The sequence below is a fragment of the Oncorhynchus tshawytscha genome, linkage group LG06, assembly GCF_018296145.1.
Source record: "Oncorhynchus tshawytscha isolate Ot180627B linkage group LG06, Otsh_v2.0, whole genome shotgun sequence".
NCBI classification, from domain to species: domain Eukaryota; kingdom Metazoa; phylum Chordata; class Actinopteri; order Salmoniformes; family Salmonidae; genus Oncorhynchus; species Oncorhynchus tshawytscha.
Window position 1 is genome coordinate 37,628,654 of NC_056434.1, and position 19,444 is coordinate 37,648,097.

At 41.2% G+C, this 19,444-nt stretch overlaps 1 protein-coding gene across 1 annotated transcript in view; it reads left to right on the top strand.

The window, feature by feature from the left end:
• LOC112252516 (leucine-rich repeat-containing protein 4C-like) overlaps positions 1-19,444 on the top strand; it is a 144,919-nt gene that overhangs the window by 99,768 nt on the left and 25,707 nt on the right. Inside the window, exon 2 of the mRNA XM_024423800.2 lies at positions 1,193-1,265. The gene's annotated coding sequence lies outside the window, so the exon portion shown is untranslated. The remainder of the gene's footprint in view (positions 1-1,192; positions 1,266-19,444) is intronic.

Below are 19,444 nucleotides of genomic sequence, written 5' to 3' on the forward strand. Positions count from 1 at the left end.
TTTTCTCATATTCTGATGTTACCCAAGACCTTCATAAACCCAACCAAAGGATAATTATTCTTATAGAAAATGTGAAATATATACGTATATTAGACGGTTATAATGTTTAAGTCAAAATGACTCCTCATTGGCTCAAAGGGGGGTCCCTCGAGGCCTGGCTTTTATTTATATATTTTCGTAATTTTTACCACCTTTTTTCTCCCCAATTTCATGATTACGATGTGGCTGCAACTCCCCAACGGGCTCGGAAGAGGCGAAGGTTGAGTCATGCGTCCTCCGAAACATGACCCGACAAACCGTGCTTCTAAACATCCAATCCGATCAAACCCCAGGCTGTAGTGACGCTGCAACACTGTGATGCAGTGCCTTTGACCAATGCGCCACTTGGGAGGTGAGGCCTGGCTTATCTAGTGTTAAAGAGATTCTCCGGTAGTTTTGAACACTTTTTTGCCAGTTGTACTGAAAGTAGCGCTAACGAGCCAAGTGTTCTCCAAAAATTGCGTGCCACATCACACTTTTGCAGATATGTGCACCACTTTATTGCTCTTTCTCTCGTTCTGCTGTTTGTGCATCTTGCTAGCTGACACTCAAATGGTGAGGGTATGAGGCTCATTGGCTAGAACTCAAATTGCTAGGGGGCTGGCCCTAGAAAGGAAAAATGACGCGGCATAGAATCCAGAAAAAAAGTTGCTTTCAAACCAATGATTTTGTGGCTAGGTAAGACTAATTCTGCTCACAGATTATGCATGTACTGTATTAACTACACATTGACACACCCAGCCCAAAAGCAGGTGGTTAAAAAATACTTACTTGACCCCAAAGTTCAGGAGCATGATTTTGATGAAAACCGGTTCAGTCTTCCAACATCGTCTGCAGCCATAGTCGATATAGTCCTAGCCTGTATTCTGTGTCGGTCTATAGCTGGAGTGGGGTGTACTAATATGATTCATTGCGATTCCATGCCTATCTGGTAGAACATTTTCATTTGCTAAGCCCTTGCTTTGGCGGGACTACACTCGCCCCGCTACAACAAAGACCTTGGCACCCTCTCCTCGATATCAATGCCCTCCGCTAGCCGCCATTGCCAAGTGAGGAAACAACGAAACTGAGTGTCATCCAAGCAGCTTGTCATTGTAAACACATTTTTTTAAGTATTCATATTGAGTAATTTTTTCCTCTCTTCTCTTTTCAGGGTGAGCCAGCAGCCGAAAACTAGCAAACTTGAGGATGGGGAGAAACCAGAGGGATTGCGAATGAGTTGGCAGGTGAGAGCAAAATGAGAGAAAGAGACAACCAGGGCTACAGGCTGATGCTTGATCATCCTGATCCTCAGGGCCTGATTCTGCTCTATCTGATGAGGATGGGAGTTTGAGTTACAGTGATATTCCTTCATTGCCATGGCATGTTCAATGGTAAGGCTTAGAAACTAGGACTGGGTTTTGGGATGGTCTTTGCCAAGTACACTCGTAAAAAAAAACGTGCTATCTGAACCAACAAATTATCTGGGTTATTTGGCTGTCCCCATACGAGACCCATTTGAAGAATCCCTTTTGGCTTCAGGTAGAACTCTTTTGGTTCCAGGTAGTACTCTTTTGGGTTCCATATATAACCCTTTCCACACAGGGTTACATGGAACCTAAAAGTGTTCTACCTGGAACCAAAGAGGGTTCTCTTATGGGGACAGCTGCATAACTCTTGGAACCGTTTTTCTAGGAGCGTAGTGGCATCCTATCACAATGAAATGGATATCTTAGTTCCAAAAATCTTCCTAGCAAAGCATACAGTAACACCAAAGGTCCTCTAATTAGTTACTCATTGTGGAAGTATGATTCTGTAACAACTCTTGCAACAGAAAACATTTGCATCATATTCAAGTATTCTACTTTTGTTTACTAAGCAAGTTAATGTTGTCTATAGTTAGCCCCTTGTTGGGTAACACTCCTTAGCTCTTTGATAGCAATACATTTCAGCTGATTAAAAAGATAACGAATTGGTTTAATAGATGTTTGTTTTCCTCTGCAATATGTGTCCTTTTCCTCCAGACCCCGTGAGGGAGTCATATTTATAAATGACAGATTGCGACATTGAATCGAGAATGCTCCCATCCCAACAAACTGGGCAAAAACTGGTTGTCATAAAAAAACATGTCATATAAACAACAAAATGATATGGGATGATATTGAATCAGCATGGAACACTGAACACTGAAAAAGTAATCAATGTAAGATCTTTTTTTTAACCCAACTTTTTACCTAAATAAAATGACAAGGTGTACTTTCTTTGTTGATTTCACATTGAATTCACGTTAGTTGACAACAACCAAATGTAAATCAAAACTAGACATTGAACTGACGTCTGTGCTTGGTGGGAAGTTGTCTTAGCCTTCTTGATGTGGTGTTGACTCAAGCAAGTTGATTAAGCTGACTTTCTTAAATGTTACAAGTAAGACTTAGTACCCATCCTCTGAGAGGCTCATCTTAGTTTCTATGGCACCACCCTCAGACAATTTTCATTTGTACACCAGATCCTGATGGATTGAAGGTAATTAGCATGTTTTTTGAATTGTTTGTCTGGGTTGATTGATCAGCTATGAAACTAGCAGACAGAATAGTAACATGTCTTGCATCATTTCTGATCACCCATGTTTTTGTTCATTTTTTTGTAGTTGAAGTGTGTGTTTGAGTGTGAGTGAGTGTGTGCATGTTTCAGTATATGTGTGTCTGTGTGCTCCTCTTGTGTGTTACTGATTGGCTAAATCCAGAACCACCATGAGCTCAGCTGTAGCGCAATAACAAACATCAGTGTCATTGCTTTAATGTCCCCCAGCGCGTTTGAAAGGTAAACCTGGCAGAACACAAACAATAGCACCGGTGCATACTGAACGGGGAACAGGGCATGAGAGAGCTCATTTAGTTGTTATTAACTTAATAAAGGCACTCTATTGTGGGAATGACACTCCTCCATCCCCACAAGGCCACAGGCTTGGTGTCTGGATTTCTCAGTTAACTGTAATGCGTCTCTGGATCTCTTTTTGTCATCGTCCACTCCTCTGAAGGTGTATTGTAGCTCATTCAGCATGAGTCATTAAGCTCACTAACAGACACTTCAATATGAAAACAACCATGAAAAAAAATGCCTCTGGTTTATATTCTGAAACAGAAATGCATGTAGTTGTTATTGTACCATGCTAATCCACACACACACAAACACACACAAGGATGCACACAGGACACACTCTTGGGGCTTCTGTCCTTGCCTATGTGATAGAGCTTTTGACATTGATTGTGAAATTAACTGTATAGGGTGATTGATTTATACCGATACATATAATCTGGGGTATTGTGTGTGAACTGTACCACACACAATACCCCTTAAAGTCAAAGTGCAATTATATTTAAAAATGAAAAGCTGAAATGTCTTGAGTCAATAAGTATTCAACCCCTTTGTTATGACAAGCCTAAATAGGATCAGAAGTAAAGCATTGCTTAACAAGTCACATAATAAGTTGCATGGACTCACTCTGTGTGGAATAATAGTGGTTAACATAATTTTTGAATGAAAACCTCATCTCTGTACCCCACACATATCTGTAAGGTCCCTCAGTCGAGGAGAGCATTTCAAACACAGATTCAACCACAAAGACCAGGGAAGTTTTCCAATGCCTTGCAAACAAGAGCACCTATTGGTGATGGGTGAAAATAAAAAAAAAGCTGATATTGAATATATTTTGTGCATGGTGAAGTTATTAATTACAGGAAGCTACATTAACAAGGAAGCTTATAAGAAATCCTGCTATGCCCTCTGATGAACCATCAAACAGGCAAAGCATCAATACAGGACTAAGATCAACCTCTCCCTGTCTGAATCTGTAATACCAACATGTTTCAAGAAGACCCCCATAGTCCCAATGCCCAAGAACACTAAGGTAACCTGCCTAAATGACTACTGACCCGTAGCACTCATGTCTGTAGCCACGAAGTACTTTGAAAGGCTGGTCATGGCTCACATCAAGACCATTATCCCAGAAACCCTAGACCCACTCCAATTTGATCCACAGATGATGCAATCTCTATTGCACTCCACACTGCCCTTTCCCACCTGGACAATAGCAACACCTATGTGAGAATGCTATTCATTGACTACAGATCAGTGTTCAACACCATAGTGCCCTCAAAGCTCATCACTAAGCTATGGATCCTGGGAATAAACACCTCCCTGTGCAACTGGATCCTGGATTTCCTGACGGGCCGGCCCCAGGTGGTAAGGGTAGGCAACAACACATCTGCCAAGCTGATCCTCAACAAGGGAGCCCCTCAGCTGTGCGTGCACAGTCCCCTCCTGCACTCCTTGTTCACTCATGAATGCACGACCAGGCACGACTCCAATACCATCATTAAGAATGCCAATGTCACAACAGTGGTAGGTCTGATCACCGATGATGATGATGCCGCCTATAGGGAGGAGGTCAGAGACAGGGCCGTGTGGTGCCAGGATAACAACATCTCCCTCAACGTGATCAAGACAAAGGAGATGATTCTTGATTACAGGAAAAAGAGGACCGAGCACGCCCCCATTCTAGTGGCGAAGGTTGAGAGCTTGGTGTCCACATCACCAACAAACTAACATGGTCCAGGCACACGAAGACGGTCGTGAAGAGGGCACAACAAAACCTGTTCCCCCTCAGGAAACTGAAAAGATTTGGCATGGGTCCTCAGATCCTCCAAAGGTTGTACACCTGCACTATCGATAGCATTATGACTGGTTGCATCACTGCCTGGTATGGCAACTGCTCGGCCTCTGACCGCAAGGCACTTCAGAGGATAGTGGTATGTGCATGTAGGTAGAGTTATTACCGTACCGGAGCGCCAAGTCTAAGTCCAAGATGCTTCTAAACAGCTTCTACCCCCAAGCCCAGTACCTCACTGGGGCCAAGCTTCCTGCCATCCAGGACCTCTATACCAGGCGGTGTCAGAGGAAGGCCCTAAAAATTGTCAAAATCTCCAGCGACCATAGACTGTTCTCTCTGCTACCGCATGGCAAGCCGTACCGGAGCGCCAAGTCTAAGTCCAAGAGGCTTCTAAACAGCTTCTACCCCCAAGCCATAAGACTCCTGAAGATCAAGTCAAATGGCTACCAAGACTATTTGCAATGCCCCCCCCCACCACCCCCTCTTTACACCACTGCTACTCTCTGTTGTCATCTATGCATATTCCTTTTAATAACTCTACCTACATGCACATACCACCTCAACTATCCGGTGCCCCTGCACATTGACTCTGTTTCGGTACCCCCCTCTATATAGGCTCGCTATTGTTATTTTACTGCTGCACTTTAATTATAAACACTGCTAATAGTGTTTCTACAAAGTATTGAGTCAGGGGTGTGAATAGTTATTTAAAGGAGATATTTCTGTATTTAATTTATTGTCAATAATTTAGCATAAATGTATAAAACTTTTTTCCACTTTGTCATTATGGGGTATTGTGTGTAGATGTGTGAAAAAACAATATAATCCATGTTGAATTCAGGCCATAACACAACAAAATGTGGAATAAGTTAAGGGGTATGAATACTTTCTGAAGGCACTGTACGTACGTTAATGTAATCTCAGCTACATTCCATGTCATCTGGCTTTGCTATTAGATGAAGTAGAGTAATAACACATTAAGTTGTTGTATAAATACAAAATATCTGACATTGTATTCCCATTTTAACTTTGTGTGGTTTTAAATGGTTTAAAGTGGAGTGATAACACATTGGGAATTCAACAAAATTCTGGATGTCTTTTGGAGTGGGTGGATAAAGGTTGAAATCTCATTGATCAATGTCTCAACCAAAAATGACCGACATTTCAAAGTTGAAATGACATGGTGTTCCCAGCGGGATGAAAGGACATCAGACTACAACAACAGAAATTGGGCGGGAAATGAGAGAGATATACACAATAGCAATGACAAAGAAAATGTGTGCAAGTGAAAGAAAGGGCAATATTGACAGAAAGTTTACGTGTGTGTAATGTCGGTTTGAATCAGCCTGTGTGTGAGCAGAATGTGAACTTATCTTGACACAACTCTTTTTGCCTTCTGTCTGTGTGTGTGTCAGTGTATCTGTATATTCGTATATTTCATGAGTGTATGCGTGCATGTGTGCATGCATGTGCATGTCGCTGTAGCCCTGCATGTGTTTCAGGGCCAGCTGTCCAAAATGAGCTCTCGGTCCGACACTTGTGTATGAAGAGACCAATCGGAATTACTGCACCTCATTTCTCAGGAAAATATGTAGCATTGGGGAATCAACCGAGTGCTCCGGCTCTGTCGTTGGCTCAGCGCTGTAGACATTGCCCATGGATATTATCCTGGCTCATCTGTTTAGTGTTTAGTGAATCAATTGAAATTCAGGCTGTAAGACAACACAATGTGGAAAAAGTAAAGGGGTGTGAACATTTTCTGAAGGCACTGTATTTTAATCCCATTTTGTAATGGATCAACATGGGGGAAAAAATCCAAAGGGAGTGAATACCTACAGTGCATCTCGAAAGTATTCAGGCCCCTTGACTTTTTCCACATTTTGTTACATTAGACTTATTCTAAAATTCATTAAATCAATCTACACAAACTCAATCTACACAGAATACCCCATAATGACAAATCAAAACCAAAAACTCAAATCACATTTATCACAAGTATTCAGACCCTTTACTCAGTACTTTGTTAAAGCACCATTGGCAGTGATTACAGCCTCAAGTCTTCTTGGGTACGACATTACAAGCTTGGCACACGTGTATTTTGGGAAGTTTCTCCCATTCTTCTCTGCAGATCCTCTCAAGCTCTGTCAGGTTGGGTGGGAAGTGTCGCTGCATCGCTAATTTCAGGTCACTCCATAGATGTTCAATCGGGTTAAAGTCTGGGCTTTGGCTGGGACAATCAAGGACATTCAGAGACTTGTTCCATAGCCACTTCTGTGATGTCTTGGCTGTGTGCTTAGGGTCATTGTCCTGTTGGAAGGTGAACCTTTGCCCTAGTCTGAGGTTCTGAGCACTCTGGAGCTGGGTTTCATCAAGGTTCTCTCTGTATTTTGCTCCATTCATCTTTCCCTAGATCCTGCCCAGTCTCCCAGTCCCTGCCGCTGACAAACATGCCCACAGCATGATGCTAACACCACCATGCTTCACAGAAGGGATGGTGCCAGGTTTCCTCCTGAAGTGACGCTTGGTATTCAGGCCAAATAGTTATTGGTCTCATCAGACCATAGGATCTTGTTTCCCATGGTCTGAGAGTCTTTAGCTGCCTTTTGGCAAACCAACCAGGCTGTCATGTGTCACGCCCTGGCCATAGAGAGGCTTTTATTCTCTATTTTGGGTAGGCCAGGGTGTGACTTGGGTGGGCATTCTAGCTTCTTTATTTCTATGTTTTCTATTTCTTTGTGTTTGGCCGGGTGTGGTTCTCAATCAGAGGCAGCTGTCTATTGTTGTCTCTGATTGGGAATCATACTTAGGCAGCCTTTTTTCCTTTTGCTTTTGTGGGTAGTTATCTTTGTTAGTGGCTCTATAGCCCTTGTAAGCTTCACGGTTGTTTCTTTGTTTCTTGTTTTGTTGGCGTCATTTCAATTATAAAGGAAAATGTACGCTCACGACGATGCACCTTGGTCCGGTCATTTCCAGGAAGACGGTCGTGACATCATGTGCCTTTTAAAGGTCTGATTGGTGGAGTGCTGCAGAGATGGTTGTCCTTCTGGAAGGTTCTCCCATCTCCAGAGAAACTCTGGAGGTCTGTCAGAGTAACAATCAGGTCTTGGTAACATCCCTGACCAACGCCCTTCTCAACCGATTACTCAGTCTGATCATGCGGTCAGCTCTAGAAAAGGTCTTGATGGTTCTAAATTTCTTCAATTTAAGAATGATGGAAGCCACTGTGTTCTTGGGGACCTTCAATGCTGCAAACCTTCCCCTGATCTGTGCCTTGACACAATCCTGTCTTGGAGCTCTACGGATAATCCCTTTGACCTCAAGGCTTGGTGTTTGCTCTGACATGCACTGTCAACAGTGGGACAGTGCATGTAGTAAGATTAGGGAGATAAGGAAATGAAAAGGCCATAGTGGTGAAATAATTACAATTTAGCATTTACACTGGAGTGATAGATGTGCAGAAGATGATGTAAGTAGAGATACTGGGGTGCAAAGGAGCAAAACATATAAATATACTGTATATGGGGATGAGGTAGTTGCGTAGGCTATTTACAGATAGGCTGTGTACAGGTGATGTGTACAGGTGCAATGATCGGTAAGCTGCTCTGACTGCTGATGCTTAAAGTTAGTGAGGGAGATATTAGTCTCCAGCTTCAGTGATTTTTGAGATTTGTTCCAGTCATTGGCAGCAGAGAACAGGAAGGACAGGCGGCCAAATGGGGAGTTGGCTTTCGGGGTGACCAGTGAAATATACCTGCTGGAGCACGTGCTACAGGTGGGTGTTGCTATCGTGACCAGTGAGCTGAGATAAGGTGGGGCTTTACCTAGCAGCGACTTATAGATGACCTGGAGCCAGTGGGATTGGCGATGAATATAAAGTGGGGGCCAGCCAACGAGAACATACAGGTCGCAGTGGTAGGTAGTATATGGGGCTTTGGTGACAAAACTACATCCAATTTACTGAGTAGAGTATTGGAGGCTATTTTGTAAATGACATCGTCGAAGTCAAGGATTGGTAGGATAGTCAGTTTTACGAGGATATGTTTAGCAGCATAAGTGAAGGAGGCTTTGTTGCGAAATAGGAAGACAATTCTAGATTTAATTTTGGATTGGAGATGTTTAATATGCGTCTGGAAGGAGAGTTTACAGTCTAACCAGACACCTAGTTATTTGTAGTTGTCCACATATTCTAAGTCAGGACCGTCCAGAGTGGTGATGCTAGACGGGCGGATGAGGGCAGCGATCGGTTGAAGAGCTTGCGTTTAGTTTTACTTACATTTAAGAGCAGTTGGAAGCCACGGAAGGAGTGTTGTATGGCATTGAAGCTCGTCTGGAGGTTTTTTAACACAGTGTCCAAAGAAGGGCCAGAAGTATACAGAATGATGTCGTCTGCTTAGAGGTGGATCAGAGAATCACCAGCAACAAGAGCGACATCATTGATACATACGTAGAAAAGAGTCGGCCAGAGTATTGAACCCTGTGGCACCCCCATAGAGACTGCTAGAGGTCCGGACAAATGGCTGAACACTTTCTGAGAAGTAGTTGGTGAACCAGGCGATGCAGTCATTTGAGAAACCAAAGCTGTTGAGTCTGCCAATAAGAATGCGGTGATTGACAGAGTCGAATGCCTTGGCCAGGTCGATGAAGACTGCTGCACAGTACTGTCTTTTATTGATGGCAGTTATGATATCGTTTAGGACCTTGAGCGTGGCTGAGGTACACCCATGACCGGCTCGGAAAACCGATTGCATAGTGTAGAAGGTACGGTGGGATTTGAAATGGTTGGTGATCTGTCTGTTAACTTGGCCTTCGAAGACTTTAGAAACGCAGGGCAGGATGGACATAGGTCTGTAACAGTTTGGGTCTAAGTGTCTCCCCCTTTGAAGGGTGGGATGACCGCGGCAGCTTTCCAATCTTTGGGAATCTCAGACGATACAAAAAAGAGGTTAAACAAGCTAGTAATAGGGGTTGCAACGATGGTGGCAGATAATTCTAGGAAGAGAGGGTCCAGATTGTCTAGCCCTGCTGATTTGAAAGGCTCCATATTTTGCATCTTTTTCAGAACATCAACTATCTGAATTTGGGTGAAGGAAAAGTGTGGGAGGCTTGGGCAAGTTGTGTGGGGGGTGAAGAGCTGTTGGCCGGGGTAGGGGTAGCCAGGTGGAAAGCATGGCCAGCCGTAGAAAAATGCTTGTTGAAATTCTCGATTATTGTAAATTTATCGGTGGTGACAGTGTTTCCAGCCTCAGTGCAGTGGGCAGGTGGGAGGAGGTGCTCTTATTCTCCATGGACTTTACAGTGTCTCTGGGAATGTTGGAGTTTGTGCTACAGGATGCAAATTTCTGTTTGAAAAAGCTAGCCTTTGCTTTCCTAACTGCCTGTGTATTTTGGTTCCTAACTTCTCTGAAAAGTTGCATATCGTGGGGACTATTCGATGCTAATGCAGTATGTCACAGGATGTGGTTGTGCTGGTCAAGGGCAGGCATGTCTGGAGTGAACCACGGGCTATATCTGTTCTTAGTTCTACATTTTTAAAATGGGGAATGCCCCAGTTTTTTGACCCATGTTTCATAGTAACTTCCTTCATCAATTGACATTGTTAGTTTCCACTTTTCTGAGAAGGATTCATCATGTGTGTTCCCATCTGTATTACCACTACGTGCTATTTACCTAGGAAATAATTATGTTGTTCTTTTGTTTCTTCCCACCATAGGTAAAAACACAAAAAACACAAAAGGCCTGTTCCTTACAGCATGAGCCTTTATATGTTCAGATAAACTCTACAATGTTATTGTTTCCATTCTCTAGTACAGCTTCAATGTAAACACAAAATATATAAAACTATTGTCGTGGTAAATATTATTTCAGGATAGAGAGGTATTAGATATAGCAAAGATTCTCGCTATCATGGAGTTCAAGTCAAGTCTTCAAACTTCTCCTTTCTCATTAGTGTGCTACCCACTGCCAATGAACCTCGGCACCCATTTTTTGAATCCCATTGTCACGAACTCCCTTAAAATATAACTTTAACCTTAACAAAGCAAGCTGCTTCTCCTCATTTAACATCTAATCATCTTTTTATTGACACAGTATTCCAGTTCTGGCATAGGAATGGTCTGGTGTTTTTTGTTGTAAAAAATATAATTGTCTGATTTGATACTCTGAGGGTGGACCGTAGTACTGTATTCCCAATAGACACTTTTGTAGGTATCCTCCAAACTAAAAAAACATTTCCCTTCATTTCCACTCCTGCCCCATACATGTCCAGCTGAGAGATACTGATCTTAACCCCAATCTGAAGGGCACAATCTCCAGATTATATGACATGATACAGAACATTAATTTGCGTTCCTAGGCAATTACTAAAATCTGCATGGGAGCAAGACATGAGTGGTGAGCTACCTGATGACGTATGGCACACCTCATCAGAGCGTATCCACACCTCATCATTTTGCTTAAAAGGCACGGGCTCATTCAGTTCACAGGGTTGCACAGTCTCTATTAGTCAAATGACATATCGGCAAAAATATTATCCAAATGTTGACCCAAAGTTTTTGAGATACCATCAGAGTCAAAAGGCACATGCGCGTACCGATAGGACGCATCGGGTGTGAGTAGCTCCATTTTGTACTGACAAAACTGTGGTAATATGTAGAAACCAGACAAAAAAGTTTAAACAAGCCTAAAAATTGATAAATCAACATATACCCAAGCAACTGGGAGAGTGCGAACAACCAGTTATGTACAACAGAAAACCAATCAGTTGGTAAAGTGGCTCGGCAACATGAATCCAACAAGCCATGGCTTACCCCAAAGGAAAAGACAAGCAGCAACTTGTAGATGCAAATGAGAGAAATTAACAGTTAAAGGTTATCCAAGAAAATAGAAAAAAGTAGACTTGTTTGAAAAGAAAGTAGAAGCCACCATGTCAGAAATGCACAACCAACGTTTGCGGATGAACGAACAAAACAACTAAATTTGTCTTTTGGAAACGAAGCTGAAAACTTAAGAAGATGAATTGGACCAACAAAATGAGATGAAAAAACATGAGAATATATGGAACTTTATTTTATTTCACCCTGTTGTGACTAGGGGGCAGTATTTTCATTTTTGGAAAAATAACGTACCCAAAGTAAACGGGATATTTTGTCAGGACAAGATGCTAGAATATGCATATAATTGACAGTTTAGGATAGAAAACACTCTAAAGTTTCCAAAACTGTAAAAATATTGTCTGTGAGTATAACAGAACTGATATTGCTGGCGAAAGCCTGAGAAAAATCCACTCCGGAAGTGCCTCATGTTTTGAAAGCTCGGTGTTCCAATGCGTCCCTATTGAGCAGTGAATGGGCTATCAACCAGATTACTTTTTCTACGTATTCCCCAAGGTGTCTACAGCATTGTGACGTAGTTTTACGCATTTATGTTGAAGAATACCCGTACGCGGCTACATTGTGTAAGTGGTCACCTGATGGCTCTCAGGGTGATTCTCGCGTAAAATACAGAGGTAGCCATTTTTCCAATCGGTCCTACTGAAAAACCAATTGTCCCGGTGGATATATTATCGAATAGATATTTGAAAAACACCTTGAGAATTGATTATAAACCACGTTTGCCATGTTTCTGTTGATATTATGGAGCTAATTTGGAATATTTTTCAGCGTTTTCGTAACTGCAATTACCGGTCAATTTTTCAGCCAAATGTGAAGAACAAACGGAGCTATTTCGCCTACAAAAATAATATTTTTGGAAAAATGGAACATTGGCTATCTAACTGGGAGTCTCGTGAGTGAAAACATCCGAAGCTCATCAAAGGTAAACGATCTAATTTGATTGCTTTTCTATTTCCGTGACCAAGTTACCTGCTGCTAGCTGGACATAATGCTATACTAGGCTACCGATAAACTTACACAAATGCTTGTCTTGCTTTGGCTATAAAGCATATTTTGAAAATCTGAGATGACAGGGTGATTAACAAAAGGCTAAGCTGTGTCTCAATATATTTCACTTGTGATTTTCATGAATAGGAATATTTATGTCTGTTGTGTTATGCTAATTAGTGTCAGTCGATGATTACGCTCCGGGATGGGGAGTATCAAGAGGTTCTAGGCAAGTCAGTTAAGAACAAATCCTTATTTTCAATGACGGCCTAGGACAGTGGGTTAACTGCCTGTTCAGGGGCAGAACGACAGATTTGTACCTTGTCAGCTCGGGGATTTGAACTTGCAACTTTTCGGTTACTAGTCCAATGCTCTAACCACTAGGCTATCCTGCCGCCCCAAAGATGCCATAGGATCAGCGTGAAACGGAAGAACGCTAAATAGCCACACATGGTGATCTTCAAACTGTGGAACTATCAAATCAAAGTCAACATTCTGAAGGTACAAGGGAGAAAGGAGATCAAAATCCATGGCCAGACCATTTGTTTCATCCAGAACCTGTCTGCAAAAGCTGAAAAAGATGAAAGGAGTACATCCAGATCAGACAGTCACTGGATGAAAAATGTATAAAATCTCAGTTCCACTTCCCGGCAGTGCTGTGGGTACGTAAGGGAATACCCCCATGAAATGGACAAAAATTAATGGGAACTTATTGGGACCGTACGAAACAGATACACGATGTACAATAAACACTCAAATGGACATCGTTTCATTCCAAACTTATTGCAAATGCCATATGGCAAATGCCAAGTGTCACGCAGCAAAAATCCAATAGATGGCCAGGGCGCTCTACCTGTAAATTTTCATATTGCAAATTCACATCAAGTCAAGGGTCAAATTTTTTAAATTAGAAAAAAAATTCTAAAACTTATCACCCCCTTATAAATGTGCTTTCTGGACCGTTTTTTGAAAATCTTTAGATTTATTTGGGTCAATTATACATGTCTAAGAACTGTATGAACATACTTTTGTCATATTGTTTTAATTGTCCATTTGCAATATGATTGCATAGGAAGACAAAAGTCAATGAACCATTGCCAAATGCCAAAAGTAATGTCCAAATGCAATATGAGTATTGAAAGTGCCAAATCAGGATGTTATGTCCATTTGCCATGTACGATCACAGGAAGTCGGTTTCCAAATCCAAAAGTCAGTGAACCATGTCCAAATGGCATTTATACTGCCCAAATGATATACAGCACTATGTTAAGCCATGAATCAACCTAGATGGTCTATATGTCATGTATGATGATGGAGAAGTGGGACTTGTTTATTAATGATTTTTTGAAAAACGTCCAAAATGACCAGGGATGGGCACGGGCAGGGAGTGCTCCCAACCCAACCGTAGACATTTTGCACCCCCCTAAAGGCATTAAAAAACATTTTAAAATGTGGTCCTGCTAACCCATTCCAATCACCAGGTGCATGTGCAATATGAAATATGTTTCAATGGGCATTTACCATCACGAATGTGACATGCTCAAAAAAACTGCAGAAATGCAAAATTGACTTGCCCGATAAACTTGGGATGGCCAGGCAGTGATAGTGGTTCCTCGCCATCTGTCACACCTTGACCTTAGAGAGCCTTTTCATTTCAATATTTGGTTAGGTCAGGGTGTGATTAGGGTGGGCATTCTAGGTTTTCTGTTTCTATGTTGGTGTGTTTGATTCCCAATCGGAGGCAGCTGTCTATCGTTGTCTCTGATTGGGAATCAGATATACAGTGGGGCAAAAAAGTATTTAGTCAGCCACCAATTGTGCAAGTTCTCCCACTTAAAAAGATGAGAGACCTGTAATTGTCATCATATGTACACTTCAACTATGTCAGACAAAATGAGAAAAAAAATCCAGAAAATCACATTATACGATTCTTTTATGAATTTATTTGCTAATTATGGTGGAAAATAAGTATTTGGTCACCTACAAACAAGCAAGATTTCTGGCTCTCACAGACCTGTATCTTCTTCTTTAAGAGGCTCCTCTGTCCTCCACTCGTTACCTGTATAAATGACACCTGTTTGAACTTGTTATCAGTATAAAAGACTGCAATAAGTAAGCAGCTTGGTTTGAAGAAATCAACTGTGGGAGCAATTATTAGGAAATGGAAGACATACAAGACCACTGATAATCTCCCTCGATCTGGGGCTCCACGCAAGATCTCACCCCGTGGGGTCAAAATGATCACAAGAACGGTGAGCAAAAATCCCAGAACCACACGGCGGGACCTAGTGAATGACATGCAGAGAGCTGGGACCAAAGTAACAAAGCCTACCATCAGTAACACACTACGCCGCCAGGGACTCAAATCCTGCAGTGCCAGACGTGTGCCCCTGCTTAAGCCAGTACATGTCCAGGCTCATCTGAAGTTTGCTAGAGAGCATTTGGATGATCTAGAAGAAGATTGGGAGAATGTCATATGGTCAGATGAAACCAAAATATAACTTTTTGGTAAAAACTCAACTCGTCATGTTTGGAGGACAAAGAATGCTGAGTTGCATCCAAAGAACACCATACCTACTGTGAAGCATGGGGTGGAAACATCATGCTTTGGGGCTGTTTTTCTGCAAAGGGAACAGGACGACTGATCCGTGTAAAGGAAAGAATGAATGGGGCCATGTATTGTGAGATTTTGAGTGAAAACCTCCTTCCATCAGCAAGGGCATTGAAGATGAAATGTGGCTGGGTCTTTCAGCATGACAATGATCCAAAAAACACCGCCCGGGCAACAAATGAGTGGCTTCGTAAGAAGCATTTCAAGGTCCTGGAGTGGCCTAGCCAGTCTCCAGATCACAACCCCATAGAAAATCTTTGGAGGGAGTTGAAAGTCTGTGTTGCCCAGCAACAGCCCCAAAACATCACTGCTCTAGAGGAGATCTGCATGGAGGAATGGGCCAAAATACCAGCAACAGTGTGTGAAAACCTTGTGAAGACTTACAGAAAAGTTTGACCTCTGTCATTGCCAACAAAGGGTATATAACAAAGTATTGAGATAAACTTTTGTTATTGACCAAATACTTACTTTACACCATAATTTGCAAATAAATTAATTAAAAATCCTACAATGTGATTTTTTGGATTTTTTCCCCCATTTTGTCTGTCACAGTTGAAGTGTACCTATGATGTACCTTCACCCCACCAAAGTCAAAGTCTCAAAATCTTGGCACATCTAGCCACTGGGATTTTTTCCCACTAGTTCAACATGCATACAAAGGAATCACAAAAATTACCAATACACTTAGTCCAAACAAGTCAAAAAAACGTATCCAATCAATCATCAGGTATCGCTAATATGTAAGTAAACAATCCAATTTAAGACTGAACCGGGTTTAAAGTGGTCCTATGGACAGATACTCCCATCTCCGCTGTGGAGCTTTGCAGCTCCTTGAGGGTTATCTTTGGTCTCTTTGTTGCCTCTCTGATTAATGCCCTCCTTGCCTGGTGTATGAGTTTTGGTGGGTGGCCCTCTCTTGACACGTCTGTTGTGGTGCCATATTCTTTCCATTTTTTTAGAATGGATTTAATGGTGCTCCATGCGATGTTTAAAGTTTCTGATATTATTTTTAGAACACAACCCTGATCTGTACTTCTCCACAACTTTGTCCATGACCTGTTTGGAGAGCTCCTTGGTCTTCATGGTATTTCTTGCTTAGTGGTGTTGCAGACTCTGGGGCCTTTCAGAACAGGTGTATATATCCTGAGATCATGTGACAGATCATGTGACACTTAGATTGCACACATGTGGACTTTATTTAACTAATTGTGACTTCTGAGGTAATTGAATCCACCAGATCTTTTTTATGGCGTCATAGCAAAGGGGGTGAATACATATGCACGCACCACTTTTTTATTTTTTAGAATGTTTTAAAACAAGTCATTTTTTTCATTTCACTTCACCAATTTGGACTATTTTGTATATGTTCATTACATGAAATCCATTTAAATTGCAGCTTGTAATGCAACAAAATAGGACAAACGCCAAGGGGATGAATACTTTTGCAAGGCACCTTACATTTTAAAAAAGGGTAAAAAAAGGGTAGATGTAATTTTTAACAAGGAGCTAGTTGAGGCCCTATTGTAACAGCAGAGGTTTAGGCATCCTGACAACTTAGAATACTGTAACGGTCATCGTATGAAGGAGAAGAGGAGGACCAATGAGCAGTGTGGTAAGTGTCCATATTTAATAGAACAAATTGAACACGACAAAATACAAAAATAACAAAGTGAAATAACAAACCGAAACAGTTCCGTGTGGAACGCACAGACACAGAAAATAATCACCCACAACTCAAAAGTGAAACCCGGCTACCTAAGTATGGTTCTCAATCAGGGACAACGATTAACAGCTGCCTCTGATTGAGAACCATACCAGGCCAAACACAGAATCCCAAATTATAGAAAAAGGAACATAGACTGCCCACCCCAACTCACACCCTGACCATACTAAAACAAAGCCAAAACAGTGGAACTAAGGTCAGAACATGACAAATACATTGTTTTCCATTATATCTCAGCACATGGATCAAGAAGGCCGTTTTCTAATTTTGAATTGTACCTTACATGTTGAAAAATATACATGAGTTTCATTGTTTTATCCAACCAGGGGCAAAAAATGTTTTTGATAGTATTGAAGCTGTGTTAAATAAAATACAGACATTTATGTGACCTAAATCACACATATGTCAAGATTTAACGACGTAGCAACAAAAAAAAGCAAATTCAAGGATCCTCCAATGAGGCAGAAAAATCTTAACTCGACAAAGAATTTACAGGACACCTGGAGATAACTATTCCCAACTACAAAAGACTGCTCCTTTTTTTTATCAAAGTAAGAAAAGCTATTCAAGATTTGACTAGATTTTTTTTTTAAATGCACTCAAGAATTTACTGGGTTAAAGAATTCCATGACATAGTGATATCGGATCATTCACCTGTATCATGCTTAATTACACCAATATAAAATAAAATTAGCGACAGAATATGAAGAATGAACAGAGCATATCTTCAAGTCCCGAAATGTATTAAATATGTAAACAAAAAAAGAAAAACCTTTACCATTACAAATCTAGACATATAGAACAGAGAAAACAGCGACCCCGGATATAATCTGGGATGCTTTTAAGGCATGCAATAGAGGAATGATAATCTCATACTCGGCAAAAGCTAAATCTGAGAGAGTGATTTATTTTTCTTAAATATTTATATAATAGAAAAAGCACATACAAATATTTACAAGGTAAAAAAGAAAGTAAAGCTGTTAAACATCAGCAGGAATAGATAGGATAGCTGACAATGTCACGAAAACTATGTGCCCGCTTCCATGGGGCAGAAATCAGCATATTGTGGAGATACTGGATGGCCAGATTTCTTGCAAGAATGACAAGAAAATGCAATGTGGGGATCGTTTCATCTTCTTCTTGACACCATGTCTTGTTTTGAGGTATTTTGACTGATTTCATTTCAATTAACCGATTCAGGAAACTAGGCGTATGTCGCAAGTCATGACTTCACAGGATAGCTGTTTGAACATCAAAATGTGTTGTTTTTTTTCAAACTTGTATGTCATCTGTAAATACAAATACAATTGTTAAATTACGAGCCTAGTTGTTTAGCCACAGAAAAAGTGAACAACCTTGCCACTAGCCATGATTGGCTGAGATAATGAGTGGGCTGGACATGAGTTTGGATTGGTCTGCCATATAGCACGCGTCTGTCTATTGGAGCTGGTCAGAATGTCTAGGTAATCGTGTCAAACACGGCTTTTTAAAAATGGTATTGGGTAGTAAAACTGCATAATCCCAATGTCAAGTTAAAGTGTACTGTTACATAGCTATCATTAGCTAACATGATACGCATGCTCTCCACTCTCTGGAGGACCAAGTTTTGAAATCAGTGGAATTCGAGTATGATAGCTAAGGATATGGAGAATACACCAGTCTGGATTACATTGTCAATCCAAAAGCAACCATGCATGGCATCAGACAGGAGCTAGCTACATTTTCAGATATTACCCAATAAACCTGCTATGCATCTCGCAGTCCTCACATGATTAATACAAACCAAACTGGTTATAATTTTAAAAGATAATGATACAAAATGTGTTAATTAGAAACAACACATTAAAAAAAAATTGGTGACATTGTATAAAGTTGAAGTCAGAAGTTTACATATACTTAGGTTGGGGTCATTAAAGCTAGCTTTTCAAACACTCCACAAATTTCTTGTCAACAAACTCGTTTTGGCAAGTCGGTTAGGTCATCTACTTTGTGCATAACACAAAACATTTTTCCAACAATTGTTGACATATTATTTCACTTATAATTCACTTTATCACAATTCCTGTGGGTCATACATACACTAAGTTGATTGTGTCTTTAAACAGCTTGGAAGGAGATGCGTTCTGTCTCCTAGAGATGAACATACTTATGTGCAAAATGTGCAAATCAATCCCAGAACAACAGCAAAGGACCTTTTCAAGATTCTGGAGGAAACGGGTACAAAAGTATCTATAACCACAGTAAAACGAGTCCTATATCGACATAACCTGAAAGGCCGCACAGCGAGGAAGAAGCCACAGCTCCAAAACTGCCATATAAAAGCCAGACTATGGTTTGCAACTGCACATTGTACTTTTTGGAGAAATGTCCTCTGGTCTGATGAAACAAAAATAGAACTGTTTGGCCATAATGGCCATCGTTATGTTTGGAAGAAAATGGGGGATACTTGCAAGCTGAAGAACACCATCCCAACTGTGAAGCACGGGGGTGTCAGCATCATGTTGTGGGGGTGCTTTGCTGCAGGAGGGACTGGTGCACTTCAAAAT